The sequence below is a fragment of the Leptodactylus fuscus genome, chromosome 6 (genome assembly GCF_031893055.1).
Source record: "Leptodactylus fuscus isolate aLepFus1 chromosome 6, aLepFus1.hap2, whole genome shotgun sequence".
NCBI classification, from domain to species: Eukaryota; Metazoa; Chordata; class Amphibia; order Anura; family Leptodactylidae; genus Leptodactylus; species Leptodactylus fuscus.
The window spans coordinates 129,910,856-129,930,395 of NC_134270.1; positions in this window are offsets into that span (position 1 = coordinate 129,910,856).

Sequence of the window (19,540 nt, forward strand, 5' to 3'; positions counted from 1 at the left end):
CAGTTTCTAAGAAATAACAATGAGTGGGGAGAGTTATGTAAGGGAGCTATGAGTTACGTAAACTTCCGAGGAGTCAATCTGGTCATATCTCTTCATTTCCTATATGACTTCCACACAAGATAATATAATGTGTGCAAGCATGTAAATAAGGGAAAGTAGCTCAGGAATAAAGGCAAGTAGTGAAAGTCCAACTTTTATTATCATGGTGTTTTAAAGTTAGTTCACACGTTAATAACGTGTGGCTTATTTTGGCACCGGAAAAAAAAGCTTCCTAATTAGGAAGCGTTTTTGGACCTTGCCAAGCTTTTTTTGGAGCTTTTTTTTTTTTTTTTTAAAAACAGCTTCAAGAAAAAGCCAGGCTGTTTTCCCCTCCTGTAAAGTGAATGGGCTGAAAAAATCATGTCACGTTTTTTTCTGTGCGTTTTTTTGCAAAGAAAAGGCGTCGCTTATTTTTGCAAAAAAACGTGTGGTTTTCGCCTCCCATTCACTTCTATTGCTTTCTTCAGGCGGAAAATGCCTGAAGAAAGGTCATGTTGCTTCTTTTTCTCTGCTAGCAGAAAAAAAAAAGCTAGCAGTCTACATAGACCACCATTGTATGGAGGAGGATTATGACGTGGATTCCGCTGTCAAAATCCTCCTCCATGTCCCCGTGTGAACTAGCCCTTATTCCACATAAAAAAACAAAAGACCCTCCAACATATATACAGGGGTCTGTCATCAGTGATCCCCATAGATCAGATGGATGAAGAGACCGCAGCATATGAGTGAGCGCTGCAGCCTCTTCACTGAACACCGAGCACAGCACTGTATATGCCATATGGGCTATGTTTGGTTTTGAAGCTCAACTATATTAAAAAGATCGTCCATTAAGATGTAAGGCCAAGAAACCCCTTTAATAGCATACTCATAGACCACCCTATACACATTCTGCATCAACAGTGCTGGAAGGATGGAAATGTCACATACTCCTATATCAGTGGTCTTAGTCACTCAGTGGAGACTACAGGTTTATATAAAGAGGGCATTTCTACTGATAGTCAGTGCCCGGCAGAGATTGGGCCTGGATACTAGACTCTTGAGACGTCTTATGATTTTTATTCAACTACATATGGACTGTCACATTGGTACCAAGTTCTCCCATAAAAGTCTGACTGGCAACAGCTCATAGAACACAGTATAAAGGAGTTGCGCAGGGTTTTTATGCACAGCCATGGTGATAAACGCCCCGATGTGCTCCAATTATTAATATTTAGACCATAAACTTCTATATAAATAAATAACAGACAGACAACATATCTCTATTGGATAGAAAGCGGCTCCATGTCTTGTTACGGTGATGACTGACACCTTAGCTGGGTAAACTCCTCCTTTTATTGGTTGATTTTCCTGCCGGCCGGCACAGCCGTCCGATCAGCTGTTTAGAGTTGCTGCTGGGAAGAATCCACATCTGACAGAAATCTTCCCGCCAAAACTGAGCTGACCAATCAGCTATCAGAAGCTGCTGCTGGGCAGAATACCAGAAGGACCTAGAACCTGCTGATAGATGACCACAGCATGGCCTGTGACTGACCGTCAACCAACTAAAGAGAATAAGGGACGTCATCAAAGTAACCAGAACCATTTTATTAATGAGAGAAAATACCAATTAAGATATAAAATAAAACACAATTTGGAGCTGGTACGGTACTCCCATGGGCCCCCATGCGTAATACTCCTGAGGGCACTTTCACAGGGGCAGGGACCAGTGCAGCTGTAGTCTCCATGAAAACAGGACAGTTGCAGCCGATGACTGCTCTGGATTACAGCACTGTCCATGCGATCAGGGCGCTTCAGTTGGGGTAATGGCAGGTGGTCATGTAATGCTGACTGTATTCTATGGACCACCCTGTGGTCAGACATCTTATACACCATCCATCTTGATGACCTACTTCTAGGGTTTATGGAGTTTGTCCTTTCAGACATGGTGTCCTACAGCTGCATCATTGGATTAAGACATTTTTACTTCACCCACTGATCAGATTATTGCCCCTGGTGTACAGATTTCTGAAAGTACAGACCATATTCCATGTCTGATCCACGAGCAGGTGCTGGGAGAGACGTAAACAAGCCATAAGGAATATTTAGGATCTTCTGGTATTGAGATGATGATATCTTCTATAGGTATCCCTACAGTACTGGAAGCTGGATCTGCGGACAGCCTTGCCCCCCATATTTCTACCAACTAGGGAGCCGCACTGAGTATAAGTAGCACCCACTGATGCCTATTCCCCTCATTATTGGTTATTGTCTTGTATAGTAGCCATTCTGTTCCTTGTCAACATGTCTCATAGAGAATGCAACAAAATCAGCAGGATGAGCAGAACATCCAGAGCTGGCCTGAAGCTTCCAGTTGGCTGTATTTATTGCATGAATTATGGCAAACACTTCAGTGCCAATGCCCCAGTATTCCTGGCTGCTATGATGGTGTATTTGACTAAGATGATCTTGTTCTTGGTGTCGTACCCCATATCACTCACAGATGGCAACGCGTCAGGATGTAGACAGTGATGTAGTGTTTAGAAATGTCATTATGACTTTTTAACCCCTTCACAGCATCCACCATAATAGTATGGCAGATGTCAGGTATTTAAATATGGCGACCACTCAGGCCACTTTAAATACCGTGACGCTGAGTGGTGAGGAACACCCCCAGTACTAGTCTATGGTTGAGTACTGTCAGGAGGGGGGGGGGGGTGTTCCTCACCACTCAGTGTCATGGCTGGATGGTAAAGAACGCCCCCTCTGACAATACAGAGCTGTGGACAGTACGGTCTGCAGGTGCGTTCCCAGCTAAACTGTCAGGATTTCTGACAGTGAAGAGCTATCGGTAATTACACTGCGATCTCTTTCCCCAAGGCACATAACGGGAAATCCGACAGTGCGCTGAATTCAGCACATTGTCAGCTTTCTAGTGGTTTATAAAACCACATGTTCCTAAGGACATGAAATGTTCTCTTTAAAGGGGTTGTCCCATCACAAGGATCCTATCTATACTGCTTGTTAATGTGGATGTAAGACTTTTCCTAAATACATTGCTTCAGCAAAACTGCTTTGTTTGTTCACTATCTTACTTTATTCAATTCATTGTTGACACAGCCCTTGACTTATCTGCTCAAAAGGCAAGTGATGTATCTGCTGCTCTCGGGGAGGGGGGGGAGGGGCTAAGTGCAGGGAGCCAGCCTGTGTTTCTAGCTATTCCTGTGTCTACACCACGTGACCTAGCTTCCTGCACTCAGATAGGGGAGAGGAGCTGCTTTCATTTCTGAATGTCTTCTTTTCTCCCAGTTATCAGGCTAGCTAATTCAATTGTGTTCATTATGGCAGAGACAGGCAGTCTCTGTATGTAACACAGAATGGAGTTGCTCCTGCCTGTACTTCATAGTCCAATATTGTGCATATAGTGTTTAAGGACCTTTGATAACATCACAGGCCCTTCAACCGCCCCATAGGATCATGCTATGCGGTGGGCGGAGCTACATGCTAATTTGGGGACGGAGCTAAATAGCAGGTTGCATGTGAAACCCCGCCCACCAAATGATGCAAGAAACCAGGAAGAAAGAAGATTTTACAGCAGTGAAGACTGGTGAGTATGCGACGTGGGAATACCCCTTTAAGCATAAAATGCATTATTTATGGCTCTTTCATCATTATTTAAGGGTTGGGGGAGCTGTATATGTTTTCTGACTCCATTAGACACTTTAATCTGCATTCTATATACTTTTTTCTTTGAGAGGATTACCCCTATAGTAGATCATATACCTGTGCAAATTCGGTTGCTCGATTCTAAGAGTTTTCTCTGCATATTCTATACACTGGCCATTTTAAGTGAAACATGTAAATCATAATAAAGTCACTAGTAAAGCTGCAGATAATGGCAGAGAGTCGGGGTATGGTGAGGATGTCTGTATTCAGCAGAGCGCTCAGTGATCAGTTACAGCTTCACATGGCAGCAAATCAGTGTTGAGAATGGATTTATCATGCAAGGGGTGACTGGTACAGAATACAGAGCACGGCTGTTCAGTGGAGGAATGTTTACCTGCAGACTAAGTATAAGGCTACATGTAGAAATGACAGTGTTTTTGCCTGATGTATAAAAGTAGTGTAAGAAAAGGCTGCATTACGGCCTCAGTAAGAGGAATGAGATTTTGGATACTCTCATCCACACATTATGAAAAAAAAAAACTACAGAAAACACATCGGTTTTACATTTTTGAAAAATGCAGTATGTTACTTTTTCCATCATTGACTTAAAGAGGACCTTTCATCAGATTGGGCACAGGCAGTTTTCTATACTGCTGGAAAGCTGACAGTGTGCTGAATTCAGTGCACTATCGGCTTTCCCGATTTGTGCCCCGGGTAAAGTGCTATCGGTCCCGGTACCATAGGGCTTTACAGTCAGAAGGGCGTTTCTGACACTTAGCCAGGGATGCCCTTCTGCCCAGCAGCGCCTATCGTGCTGTACTGTGGAGCGGGGAGGAACTCCCCCCTCCCCTCCTGATAATACTCGTCTATGGACGAGCTGTGTGGGCAGAGGGAGGGGGCGTTCCTCCCCGCTCACATTGTACAGCGCGATAGGTGCTGCTGGGCAGAAGGGCGTCCCTGGTTAAGTGTCAGAAACGCCCTTCTGACTGTGAAGAGCTACGGTACCGGGACCGATTGCGCTTTACTCGGGGTACAGATCGGGAAAGCCGACAGTGCGCTGAATTCAGCGCACTATCAGCTTTCCAGCAGTATATGGAACTGCCTGTGCCCAATCTGATGAAAGGTCCTCTTTAACGGAAAGAACGGCGCAAAAACACAGTGGCCCAGATTATAGTTAGACACTAGTATAAACATGGCACACCTTTGGCACCTCTAGTTTGGGCAAAAACATTATTTTGCAGTATCAAAACTTTCCCATCTCTGGCCATCTATAATATAGTATAAGTGTTTTTCCCCAGATGATAAATAAATAAATAACTACTCAAACGCTGGAATAACATCATATCCTCCTCTTACTGCTGAGGCGGAATCTGGAAAAGCCAGCTGTGAGCTTCATTACTATACCATTAAATACCTGGGGAGACATATCTAAGCCAGATAGAACTATTACTGTAGCTGATACTGGGAAGAATATGCAAATCTGTCTCCCAAGATGTAAACAGGGAGACAGTGCCTCTGTTATGCTGCCTTGCTATAGAGGGCAGCATAACAGAGGCACTGTCTCCCTGTTTACATCTTGGGAGACAGATTTGCATATTCTTCCCATGTTCCCTTGCAGTGGAGCAACTATGGCTGTATAAGTCTCCACACACCTGAGAAGGTGGTCTTTCCCTAAGGATAGACGTTATCCCCATAATCTGTAGCTGATACTGACATAGTAGATAGATACTAGTGTAGCCTTACACCACTATATAGAAAATACAGACAACTAACCCTGCCTAGCTTTAACTCTACCTTCCCTACATGTTTCTGCACCTCCTCAGGGGATCTAGGTTATGTAGGATCAATGGCAGCTACAAAGAGTACGTTGTATTAAGACAAGGAGGCAGCCACCAGTCAGTGACAATATCCCCCATGCCTGTATTTTGGTGTAGTAATGACCGGTCACTAGAATCCCATCCAAGTTACAGGAACTGTAAAATGCCTTTTTTTTTCCATGGCGTTTACGCCACCTGTGGCTCAGCTTTAAAGGGATTCTACCATTAAAACACTTTTTTTGTGGTTGACACGTAGGAATAGCCTTAAGAAAGGCTTTTCTTTTCCTACCTTTAGATGTCTTCTCCGCACCGCTGTTTGGTATATAATCCGATTTTCGTCGGTATGCAAATGAGTTCTCTCGCAGCACTGGGGGCGGGTCCCAGCACTCAAACAGCACTAGGGGAGTCCCCAATGCTCCGAGAGAACTCTCCAACGACGCCTTCATATTCTTCAGGAACGACCTCTTCACGCATCTTCTTCCGGCGCAAGCGGTTAAACTAGTAGGCTTCGGGCAGAGTTGACTGCGCATGCTCGCTGCCACAAGAAAAATGGCCGCTTGCACAGTAGGTAAGCAGCCATTTTCGAACTCCTTTCTTCAATGGAACAGTAGTCACCCCCGACTTTTGAAGAGAGGCATTCCCAGAGGACAGTGTTTAAGACTCAGAAGAAACTGCTGGAGGACGCAGGACTTTGGGGACCAGGCGGCTGATCTGTGTACCCGATTTAAAGCTTGGGAGTATCCTGACTAAGTACTACGCGAGGCGTATAAATGCTCCTTGTCATGTGATAGGACTCAGCTTGTACAGAAAAGAGAAAGAAGGGAGCAGGAAACTGACCATACCATTAGATTGATCACAACTTTTGATAATGGTGCCACGAAAGTGAGAGAAATCTTCCTACGACACTGGGAGATTTTAACTATGGACCCAGATTTAAAGGAGGTAGTAGGTCCTCATCCTAGTATCACTTATAAAAAAGGTAGATCTTTAAAAGATCATTTGGTGCAAAGTCACTTTGTGGCTCCAAAACAAAATATGTGGCTAACCCTCCAAATAGGTGTCACAGATGTAGTGGTTGTGTCAGCTGCCCCTTTGTATAATGGCTACCCTGACCCCACTCCCTATAACTTTACTTACATTAGACTGTTGCCTTTACATATAAAATAGGCATCAGTATTCCGCTGTGGCATCCCGCTCTTAATTAGGCCTGAATTAATGGGCCTAATTTGGAGTGAGTCTCGAGCCGCGGAGGCTACGGCTAACTCAGCTGCGGAATCCGCAGCAAGATAGGGCATGTTGCTTCTTTTTTTTCCACTAGCTAGCTAGCGGAAAAAAAAGCAAGCGGCTCCTATTGAAGTCAATGGGAACCTTTTTTTGCAGGCGGATTTTGAGGCAGATTCTGCGTCAAAATCCGCCTGCAAAAAACTCTGTGTAAACTAGCTCTTAAGCAGTCCTTTGCAAAATTAGTTTTTTTTTGTATTAGCTTTCAATGGAAGAGCTACTAGCGGCCTAGTTCTTGTCTTTGTACATCATAAGGAACTTCTGCATATCATGTGAACTCTGCCACAGACTCAGCAATTTCTTAATTTTTTTTTAATAACCTAGTTTCTGATCTGTTTACTCAGATATTTCCCACAGTAGTTCCATGATAAAGGGCCTGTGCTTTGCTTGTGGAGACACCAGCTATTTTCCTTGCATTGTCTCTGACCTTCTCCAGATTATCAACTACTTGTCTTCCCTTCATTTTTGCAGGTGTCTTTGTCATTCTCTGAGATGTCATCTCCATCTTGCTACTTTGTTGAGCATTTCTCTACAATACGCTACAAAAATAACTAAATAAGACTAAATAAGACTTATTTTTTGGTAAGATGTCCCATTGATGTCAGTAGGCCTTGCAGTACCACAAAATGGCTAATAGTGGCACACACGTACACACTGCATATATCAAGCACACCCCTACTTTATGTGGCAGGGTGGAGAGACTCATATAATAAATGTATTATTATAATACATATATATATATAAATATATATATATATATATATATATATATATACACACACATATATATATATATATATATATATATATATGTATCTTATATTATAATACATTTTCGGAGCTGGGTAAAAAATATTCGAGGGCGGAAAATGTGATATATTGATAAAAGAAGGACTTACCTGTCTGTGTGCCTGATGCACTCATATGCGGTATACTGTCGAGGCCAGGGATTGGGTGCAGTGCTTAAGTGGGGTACACAATTACATCACCATTGCAGTCAGGTGACTAGAGGTCGGGAAGGAAGAACAGGAGCGGCCATACTGGAGTGGTGTAGGGAATAAACAGGTAAATAATGCTTCTTTTATTAATTTATCACATTTCCTGCAATTTTATTCTCAATTGAGAAAACCCATTTATTATTGGCTCCATGCGAGTACTATTGCGGCTGCCAATAGTACTACATAGCACATAAGTATCTGTGAAAAGCAATATAGAATACACCTGAAGAGGGCAGTAGAGGACAAACAGATCTGATACTGTATTCTCTGTGATATCATAAGGTAATTGGAGAGGCTATATAAAGGTTTACAGCCATTATACAGGTATATAGATGTATAAAAAAATGTATCTTATAAAACTATTTATGGGATCAGCACTAGAATATTCTGAGATAGATTACACAGAACAAACTCTACAAGTAAGTGAGATTGTAGTCATGCTTTTTTCGGTTTCGGTATGGTCCACAAAGTAGGTTATTCAGCTGGGCCATATGGCCAGACATATATTGAACTGAGGAAATCAACAGAATTAAATGTGCTGAGATATCATATAGGCTGCACAGGGCTAGAGATCAGTACTGCACCCTAATGTTTAGTCTGAACAGGGTGAGATAAAGAGTCGAACAAGGCAGTGAATGATCCAGTGTTTCAGGAGTCTCTCCTTACCAGGGGGGCGGCGGGGGGGGGGGGGCGCCTTAGAGTCCGGTCCAAAAAAACAGCTAGCCGCAACTGGATGCCGGTGCAGTGCATACAGTGTACTGGCATCCAGTCGCGGAAAATGAATGGGCGTAGTCAGTAGGGAGTGTCGCGCGGTGGACGTCCGCAGCTGAATCAGCTGTGTAATCCGCCTCAAGAAAGGGCATGTTGTTTCCTTCTTCCGTGAGCGGGAACAAACTGCTCATGGAAAAAGGAACCCATTGAATTCAATGGGAGTCGTTTTTTGAGCGGGATTTTGCCGCATAAAAATCTGGACCAAAAAAAACAGTGTGAACCCAGCTTTAGAGCACACCACAGGATAACAAAAAGCTGTAATTCATTTTCCAAATAAGGGTGGATGAGTGTAATGTAAGTAGAATAAAGCTAGGTTCATACTAGTGTTCGGCTTTTTGTTCTTCGGGTCCGCTTGGGGACCCAAAAAAAGGAAAGCTAATCCACTTGACAGGCGGTTACCCATAATGGGATCCACCGGGTTTCTGCCCAGTTTCTGCATTTCTGCAGTTTTCTCTCTTCATTTTTAAGCATTTTTGGGGATGAAAATCCCAAATGGAGTTCAAGTGCTGGTGTGAACCCAGCCTTAGCTGTACAGGTAGTATGCAAAGAGACATGATGTCCAAAATTTCTGTGTGACATGCTGACATGCTGTAGATGAGTCATCAGTGTCAAAAATGTGTTTAGGATCAGAAAACTCCTTTAGGCTAAGGCCCCATGGGCCGTATCCACAGCACTAAAGTGCTGTGGAAAGAACCGCTGCGTGATCGCATCACAGTTCTTTCCGCAGCGTTTTTAAGACTAAGTTCACATAGTTTTCCTCCGTGGACTTTCTCTTAACATTATATCTACAGGAAAGCTGCCGGTGTTTCCATAGATATAATTGACATCCTGCAATTTGCAAAGCCGCAACAGCTTTGCAAATCACACTAAGTCCACTGACTTCCACCCACTACTAAGTAATTAAAGTAAAGCATTTCCCAAATTTCTGTTATCCCCTTAGTGTCCATGGGGAACTATAACTCCCGGCAAGCCCTGATAGTTGTAGACCATCAGGAAATTGTAGTTTTATTCCCAAAGTGCATTTAACAACAAAGAAGACCCTGACTAACCCCAACCTCACCTGTATTCCTGCACACAGTATTAGGGCTAGTTCACACGGGGACATAGACGCTGATTTTGACAGCAGATTTTGCGGCCAAATCAGCGTCCATACAATGTCCACACTATGTGAACTGCTCCCGCCGCGACCATCGCGGTCGCGGCTTTCACCTCCGCTGTCGGCTCAGATGAATGAGCCGACATGGAGGGCGCTGCGGCTGGGCGGAAGCCGCGGCTCATCGCGAGTGGCTTCCGCCCGAAAGATAGGTCATGTCGCTTCTTTTTCTGCTAGTGAGCTAGCAGAAAAAAAAAAGCGAGCAGTTCACATAGGGATACATTGTATGGACGCTGATTTGGCCGCGAAATCCGCTGTCAAAATCAGCGTCCATGTCCCCGTGTGAACTAGCCCTTATGCCCCATAGTGGCCCCTACGCAAAGTATTATGCCCCATTGTGGACCACCCATGAACAATTATTATACTTTGGGGTGTTTTCAGACCCCAGAGTATAATAATCGAAGACCGACCCAGGGAGGATACAAACATACAAAACACTGTTACTTACCTCTCCTGGGCTCCAGCTCACTCCCGGCTGATGTCTGTCATCTTCAATGATGGAAGAGACATCACTTGAGCCAGGCTTGCATTGCGACACATAAGAATGCATTCCTGGCCCACATGATGTCTGTGACATTAAAAAGGAGTCCCGAATCCTTCTGGAGCCAGGAGAGGTAGGTAACACTGTTTTTTATGTTCCCTCACCTCTCCTAGCCCTCTGATCATTATACTCAGGAGGGGGGTGTTTGAAAATACCCCTGAATATAATGATAGTGTTTGTGGAGGTTTGCGGGCCCTTGGCCTCACATCCATCCCGGCTCCTGCTCACAGCCACCTCCGCAGAAGGGGAAGTGTCGGCAGCTGTGAGCAGGAGCCAGGATCGGTATTACATAGGGCCTGTTACCTGCTGGAGTTACACCAGCAGGTAACGGCCTACTAAACCACTGCTACCCCGATAGATACGCCCCTACTTCAGGTTCCAAACACTCAGCACCAAACAGTTGCTGTGGTTTATTCCACAGTGTGTGGATAGGATTTATTCAATTCCACCTCTGGCTATCTTGCTGTGAACTTGCAAAGTGTGGTCCCAGGGCCCAGCCTAAAGGGATTTTACCACCTCGTAAAAGTGTTGCAATATTGCTACAAGGTGCGGTTGCTTTATTACTGATGGGGATCTGACCTCTATGACCTCTACTAATACTTAGGATGATGGAGTCACAGTGCTGATTTGGTGCTAACTTCACTTAACTTCTTTTCCTTGCACAGTGACACTCGTGGTCACCCATCTGTGCAGGGATCTGCAGCATGGTCACATTCACTAGATTTGCAAAAGGCAGGCCAAAGGCAGAGATATCATCTCGATTCAACTATGGACAGTATGCATGGACATCTGGTGGTCTGTGTGCTTTAATATGCTGGGACTGTTTTCAAGTCCCAATCCAGCCCCCAGAGGTTCTTACAGTCCGTGCTGTTGAGTCATAGTTTAGATTGAAATAAATGTCATTTACTTCAGTTGTCTGCAGAGGGCACCAAACCTATACTGCAATCCACCATAGACCCTTCAATCATTATATCACTTCATACTGATTCAGTGTTTCTCAGAGGTTATCTGAGAACCTCCGAGTATATTCAGGAAATCAGCTACAGAACTATAGGAGTGCATCAATACGTGAGCATAATGCCCTGAAATTTGTGCAAATACTGTATAAGAACCAAAGAAATTTATAGGTGAATATCTCTACTGTTTACAGTGCATAGTAAAATAGACAAAATCATCTGAGAGCCTATAAAAACTGTCAATGCTCCAAAAAAGTTTAATTAAAAGGGCTTATCATAAATAGCACATTGATGAGGGTCCAACACCCAGCACCCCTGCCGATCAGCTGTTTGAAGAGGCTACTGCATTACGACAAGTAATTTGGTCTCTTCAATGGATAATGTGCAGTAACTGGTGGACACAGACACGGACAACCTGTCATGCTTAAGTATTTACTCTACTGATAGAGAATATAGAGGCAGATAATCTAAAACTGTCTAACTTTTTTGCAATGCAAAGTTACAGTAGACAGTCTTAAGCTGCACCAGATCTATCAAAGTGTCTAATGCTGTTTGTATATCTGGTGTACTTTTAGACTGTCTGGTCTAACATTACACCACTTATTAGTTAGCTTAGTTTCTGTCCAAATTTTGACGCTATGGTTGAAATTTTAGTGCAATTTCCTACATATTGGTACAATTTCAGGTGGTTCTTTACCAGCACCTGGTACCCAACATGGAGTGACAGCTCCCTCAGTTTACAGTTGACCATCAGAGACTGAGGACTCAGTGCTGTTCCTTGAGGTCATATATCTCTTGCACTTGTCACTGATGTTCCCCCATCCAGGTCTCTTGTGTCAAAGTTTTGGGATAGTTGCATTTGGGCATCATCATATCTAGAGGACACATTCTGTTCAATCCTAGCATCAGAAGAAATGGGGAGTACACAGTAGTTGTAACCAGTACCCAGGGCCGCCATCAGGAATTTTGGGGCCCCATACAGCCTAAGTGTCTGCCCCCCCCACCCCCCCGCCATTTTAAAATGACCTTATTTTGCGACATACCAATTCTGTATCACATTTCCCTTTATTTAGCAGCATTACAAGGCTTAATCAGATTCTATTTGCAGGTAAAATCTACTATGTGTAGAGAGCCAACACCATCTATAAGAGCCCTCCTAATAAATCCTCAGGGCTTTTTCACATTGCGTTTTTGGCCTCCCTTGCTGGGATACGTTGGTAACCAGTCAGAATCAGCTGTCAACTTATCCCTGCACAAAGAACTGGCCATTAAAAAAAAGGGGGCCTGCAGTTCTCCGTGCAGGGATAAGTGGGTAGCTGATTGTGACTGGTTACCAACGTATCCCGGCAAGGGAGGCCAAAAACGCAATGTGAACACTCCTTTAAAGTGAAAATCCCACCCCCAAACAGGCTGCTATGCTAGTAACATAGCCTACATCATTATTAATACAAAGCACACATACCTTTGGAGGGATTGTGTGCTTTGTAGTTCTCCAGCTAAAAACTTAGATATGATATATTATTGCCCCAGCTTCCTCTCCGCAGTGCCGCACACCCGATGTCCCAACAATCCCCCTCCCCCCCTCCCCCGTCCACCCTCTAACATCTTTCCATTGCCCCCAGTACCCATATCTCCCAACTTTTGAAGAACCAAAAGAGGGACAAAATGTGCGGCGCGCTTTGCGCGCCGCGGGAAATTTAGCCCCACCCACTGTTATGTTGACTCCGACAACTCATTAATTTTTCATGTGCCCGCACACAGTATAATCCTCCTACAGTCACCTGTAAACTATATGTCCCCCCTCCGTCTCTCCCCCAGCTTCATATACACCCTTCATCTGCCTCCAGATTCATGTCCCCTCCATCTCTGCCCCCAGATTCATGTCCCCCTTCCATCTCTGCCCCCAGATTCATGTCCCCCTTCCATCTCTGCCCCCAGATTCATGTCCCCCCAACTCTGCCCCCAGATTCATGTCCCCCCATCTCTGCCCCCAGATTCATGTCCCCCCATCTCTGCCCCCAGGTTCATGTCCCCCCATCTCTGCCCCCAGATTCATGTCCCCCCAACTCTGCCCCCAGATTCATGTCCCCTCCATCTCTGCCCCCAGATTCATGTCCCCCATCTCTGCCCCCAGATTCATGTCCCCCCCCATCTCTGCCCCCAGATTCATGCCCCCTCCATCTCTGCCCCCAGATTCATGTCTCCACAGCTCTGCCCCCAGATTCATGTCCCCACATCTCTGCCCCCAGATTCATGTGCCCCCCATCTCTGCCCCCAGATTCATGTCTCCACAGCTCTGCCCCCAGATTCATGTCTCCACAGCTCTGCCCCAGATTCATGTCCCCCATCTCTGCCCCCAGATTCATGTCCCCCCATCTCTGCCCCCAGATTCATGTCCCCTCCATCTCTGCCCCCAGATTCATGTCTCCACAGCTCTGCCCCCAGATTCATGTCCCCCATCTCTGCCCCCAGATTCATGTCCCCACATCTCTGCCCCCAGATTCATGTGCCCCCCATCTCTGCCCCCAGATTCATGTGCCCCCCATCTCTGCCCCCAGATTCATGTCTCCACAGCTCTGCCCCCAGATTCATGCCCCCCCATCTCTGCCCCGAGATTCATGCCCCCCATCTCTGCCCCCAGATTCATGTCCCTCCATCTCTGCCCCCAGTGTCATGCCGTCCTCTCCTTCATCTGCCCCCAGTTTCACGTTCCACATTAGACTTACCTTCTCCTTCGTTCCCCCGCTGCTCTCTCGGCGCCTCTCTCTCTTACTGGCGCACAGTTGTAGACGCGATGTGACGTCATCACATCGCGTCTACACTGCCGGGTAGCCGGCGGCAGCGCTGAAGCGAGGAGCTGACCTGTGTCAGCTCCTCTCTTTGCTGCTGCCGCCGGTCTCGCTGACACATATGCGGCTGAAGCGAGGAGCTGACACAGGTCAGCTCCTCGCTTCAGCCGCATATGTGTCAGCGAGAGAGGCGGCAGCAGCGAAGAGAGGAGCTGACACAGGTCAGCTCCTTGCTTCAGCCGCGTATGTCTGCAACTCAGATCTGCGTCCTCTGGACGCAGATCTGAGTTGAAACAGCAGACATAGAATGACTGCTGCGGGCGCCAGGGGGCCGGCACACGGTGGCGGGCCAAAACCGGGCCCCCCCCATTTTTAAATTTGGCCGGGCCCCTGACGCCAGTAGCAGTAGTACTGGCCTATCGGCGGCCCTGCCAGTACCCACTTGTTTAAACAGCCACACCAATTCAATAATGTAATTTTAGCCATTCTTTCGTCATCTTCTGTAACGTAACGCCGTAACTTGAGGGTCATATTGGATGGTATGTTTCTCTTGTATCTGGTACAGCCTACACAGCTACTCAATCATTCGCCCCTCAAAACAGACTCCCTGACTTATATGGAGCTGGGCTGTACAGCTATAGGGGAGTATGAGGTGTTTCCACAGGGCCAGGGCTACTCACTCAGCGGTTTTGGTGGAGACTGCCGCTGCAAACTAGAAATATAATAATAGTCAGGATATACTTGTAGTGTTGCAGTGTTTCTTCCACAAACAGATAATCCAGACTAGATTGAGACCAACAGGAGGGGGTTTATAGTCTGTGTCTGCAAAACTGGAGCTTTCTGTTATAATCCTTTGTGGCTTTGGATGATTAGTAGTACCTCCGGACCAGACAAAAGTCTTTTCTGACCAAAGCGTCCCCGTTTTGAAACCTCAGGTGGGCAAAACTATCTGCAACATAGGCTCTAGCTCCATTGCCATCTGTACTTAGAGGCATAGGTGGTCAAGCTGTTGCCACAGGCTCCTGCCCTACAGGACTTTCTGCCATTATGGCACTTGGCAATGTAGTACCCATTGTGTCATGCCGATATCCAAGACCTCATAAGCTGGTTGTATATTCCATTTCTCATTCATTAAATGCTCCAGGTAGTTTTCTCTTCTGGGAACCACCTCCGGCACTGAAACCTGGTGCGTCACTCACAAATACTGGACAAATTTGAGGATCTCATCCTTCTCAAGGCCCTCATCCTTAATCCTTCTACCTGCCACCATAGGGTTCCAGGACAGGGTGTTCACATTGGCCTTGTTGAGCCGTGCCTGATACTGCATCTTAAATGATTACTGCTGAGGTGCACCATTCTACTCTGCTCTGCTGCCCCTTGCTTGGTGATCTCGAGGTGCACTAGGGGATTATTGTAGGTCACCAGTGTGATCTAAGTGAGTCCAAAGATGTCCATAAACTTCTGTCACTGCCCAAGCTATATCTATTGGGGTTTCTCTCACTCTCATCGAGACCCTGGCTATCTAACGCAATTTATTACCTTTCTTGCCCATGTTGGAGTCAGTTCACACTCATGTGCATCTGCAGCATGAATCGTTTGGTGAAGTCTGTGTAAATCAGACTCTTCAGCATTTAGAAGGCAAAGTCTCTGTTCTTTAGTCCAAGATTTCCTTTTGGTGTCTCTGGAAGTTGTTTTGGCCAACAAATTGTATAGTGGTGCTGCAACGTTCATAACCCCCTTGATAAAGAACAAATAGTATATTAGCAGCCCCAGGAATTTGCATAGCTTGGGATGTTCGAAGACGTGAGAAACTGTTGGACTTTCATATCCATGGGACCCACACCTTCCTTGAAAACTGCAAGTCCCAGATGCTTAAAGGGATCCTATCATTCAAACGCAATTTTTTCTAGGTACCACATCAGAATAGCCTTAAGAAAGGCTATTCTTCTCCTACCTTTCGTTATCTTTTCCGCGCCACCGTTCACCTGTAATCCAGGATTTTGTCGGTATGCAAATGAGTTCTCTCGCAGCACTGGAGGCGGGCCCCAGTGCTCAAACAGCACTGGGGGCATCCCCAATGCTGCGAGAGAACTCTCCAGTGCCGCCTCCATCTTCTTCAGGAACCCGCCTCTCTGTGCGTATTCTTCCGTCCTGGGTTTTCAATTTTCTAGGCCTTGGGCAGAGCCGACTGCGTATGCCCGGGCCACAAGAAAATGGCCACTTACACTGTAAGCTGTGTTTAAAGATGTGCTCTTCATTTCAGAGAAGATGATGACGTCAGCCAAATAAATCAGCAAGCAGTCTTGGTTCAGTTCTCCCAAGCATAGCTCCATTAACTTCTGGAATGGAAGTGCCAGTGTGTTGTTCAAGAATTCGTACACCCCTATTGGCATGATGAAGGTAATCAGGTAATCCTGTTTCAGTGCAGTAGCCATTGGCCAAGTCTAGTCTGCAGAGTGTTCAGGCCCAACCCAGGGCTGTCAGCAACAACTTGAACTTTGCCAGAGAGTAGGTGTCCCGAGTGATACAAGTCTATATGGTCCTGTGTTGTCATTTTGACAGGAAGAACAGTGCAACATGTCAACAGAGGCTGATAACAGATGCTACAGATGGCAGTGTGAACAAAGGCTAAACAGTTTTATTTGTGAGACCTGTTTGGACACAGGCCATAACTGCCAAAATTGGCAAAGGTTGATCTGAAGAGTAAACATTTTTAAGATGGCTCCTCCCCTTTTGGCAAGGCCATGCCACTTGTGTCATGCCCACTTTTTGTGACTGGGGCACATCAATTTTCTCACCGAGCCCTTTTCTGTGATGTGGCTGGCACATAACATGTCCACTTTCCTCTTGTTGTCAAGATTTGCCAGCTCTTTTCAGACTCTGGGAGTTCATGCTTTATTTTGGGAGCCTCCTGGATGTTCCAGAAGACTTGGCAAGTATGACATAGACAAGCATTTGACAAAGTACCAAAAATGCAAGCCAGTGTAACATTGCAGCCATGCTTTGGCCAAACATAAAATGTGCAAATTTTTAAAATGACAAAAACCACTTAGTACTTCTTCATTTCTACCAACATCACAGGGCAGATGCTCCAGCAGGCCACCGCTTATCTTTGTTTAGTGCCAATTGGCGACCTCAGTGTTCACATGCCATAATACTGAAATCTCTGCTCATTTTTGAATGTTTTTTTTTTCTTTTTGAATAACATTGATGTAATTTTTTACAGTAACCAGACAGCCCCTTTATTGTTAATTTCATAAACATTTTTAGAGAAAAAAACCTGATTTTCTGTAACAATTGCTAAATACATAGAGCGAAATGTGCAGAATTATAAAAATAACAATATGAGAGAGCAGAGATTACAAGCAGACAATGAAAGAGCAGCTGTTCCCTCTGCAGTGGCTGATAACAGAGAACACATAGTAAATATACATGTGCAATAACATAAGGCACATGTAATACAGTGAATATTTACCTTGTGTCACAACCCAGATGAAGGAGACCGGAGGATGGGAGTTGTAGTGGCGGATGATGTGCTACCTGCTAGGCTGAGCACACTCAACCAAACACTCCAGCCCTGCTCCTGGGATGGACACTGTTGAGGCGGGGAGAGGGGGGTCCCTGCAGCATTACCTGAGGGTGGTGGTAGCAGTTTTCCCTGGGACACTTCCAGTTGGTGAGAGGACTTCTGTGTGTGATGATATTCAGAAGGGCCGATGATATTATAGCAACATGACTCAGGCAGCCAGCGGTTGCAATTGAACAGAGTTAGGGTGCGCCGCATACAGAGAATGGGTGTAAACTGCTGAACGCCTGACATGCGTTTCACCTAGGATGGCTTCATCAGGAGGCAAAAACCCTCCTATAACCAAGGCTGCGGGATTGGACATCGTGCTACTACTACCCCCATTTTGAAGCTTCCATTTGTAGCTGTTCCAGTTGCTGAATAAAGCTGTTAGGGTGCATTCACACTAAGTATACGCTGAGCTGATTCTGAATGTAGAACACGTTCAGAATCAGAGCGTACAAAGCAGATCCCATTCATTTAAATGGGAGCCGGCAAACAAGCGCTCCCCATTGAAATGAATGGGCTGCTTTTTTCCCTATTGGTTTCAATGTGATCTTACCAGGAATAATGAGAAGAAGAGCCAGTTGAGGAGAAGGCGTAAATGAGCTGCCACTGACCTTAGTGTACAAGTCAAACACTGAGTCCCAAAAGGAATTTATCGCCCCCTAGACCCACCAGATATGTAAAAAGAGTACGTCTCTCAGAACCACAGCGCCAACAGCGAACAGAAACTCTAGGAGGTGAAGGAGGTGTGGACAGTGGTACCATCAAGTCTTGAAGATCTTTTAGTTCTTTTTCTGAGTGCTGAATGGCACTGGCAACTTTTAAGCAAATAGGAAAGACCTATCCCATCAGCTGGGCAGAGGCACAACTGAAGATCTCTCCCCCAGAAATGGGTGTAGGGAGAGTTACCCGGGGTCACTGCCTGAAAATGAATACAGCAGATTACAGAATGTGCACATGTGGGGGTCTCTGACTGCGAGAGGATGCTTTCCAAATCAGTTTTAAATACTATATAATTTATCAAGGCCATAAAAAATAGATGCGTTCACCTTACTGGACATTTTTTTAAAGAATCTACACAGGGGAGTCTGACTTTGCAGATTCATACAATGCACCTGCTCTATTACTGACATACACCATTTTCTGATGCAGAGTTATAGTCTAAAATATGGCAACTAAAGGTTGGCTAAAAAAGGGGTAAGTCTAACAAGATGCCCCAAACCTATCACACAGCATGTGCCACTGTGGTGAATGTGCTACTTCTGACTATGGGCTCTAAGTTTATAGTGTCTGATAGTGAGTATTAGTACATATGAGCCATTGTGTATACTGTACAAACACTCTCATAGTTTTCTATGACTACCCAACTAAAATTAGCCAGCATTATTTCAGCCCCCTTAAAAAGCTGTAATATTCATTGCTAAATTCTGTAGGTGAAATAGTCCAAAAACACATTTATAAATTGCAGGGTTGTTCTTAGTTGCTCTGAATCACTCCCCCTTGTCTGCTCCTGCCTGACACCGCCCTCCTGACAGTAGAGAGACTAAATATTATATGAGGCACCAAAACAGCATTGGTTGGTAGGGGCTAGAGAAAAAAATTCAACTGCATTGAAATCAGTGTAGCTCTACTTGTCAGCATGCTAAAACTGTAGTTGGTGGAGGTGGTTGATTTCAATGGACATGTGCAGACGGTCAATGGTCCATGGATAAAGAACAAAGGCATGCTCTATTTGGACTGTTCTGCAGACCAAAGATATAACATGTAAATATACTCTATATAGGTTATGTCATGGGGCAGACCAGTTTGGGTTGAGTTGTATATTCAATGTTTTGCACATTTGCAATTGCATGTGATTAGTATATAATGAGTTTACCAAATACATCACATTCAATTAAATATGTAATTTTCTAATTTTATTGTAAAAACAGTAAAATGACATTATGATACTGCATAAAATTGCAACTGCATATCCATTATAC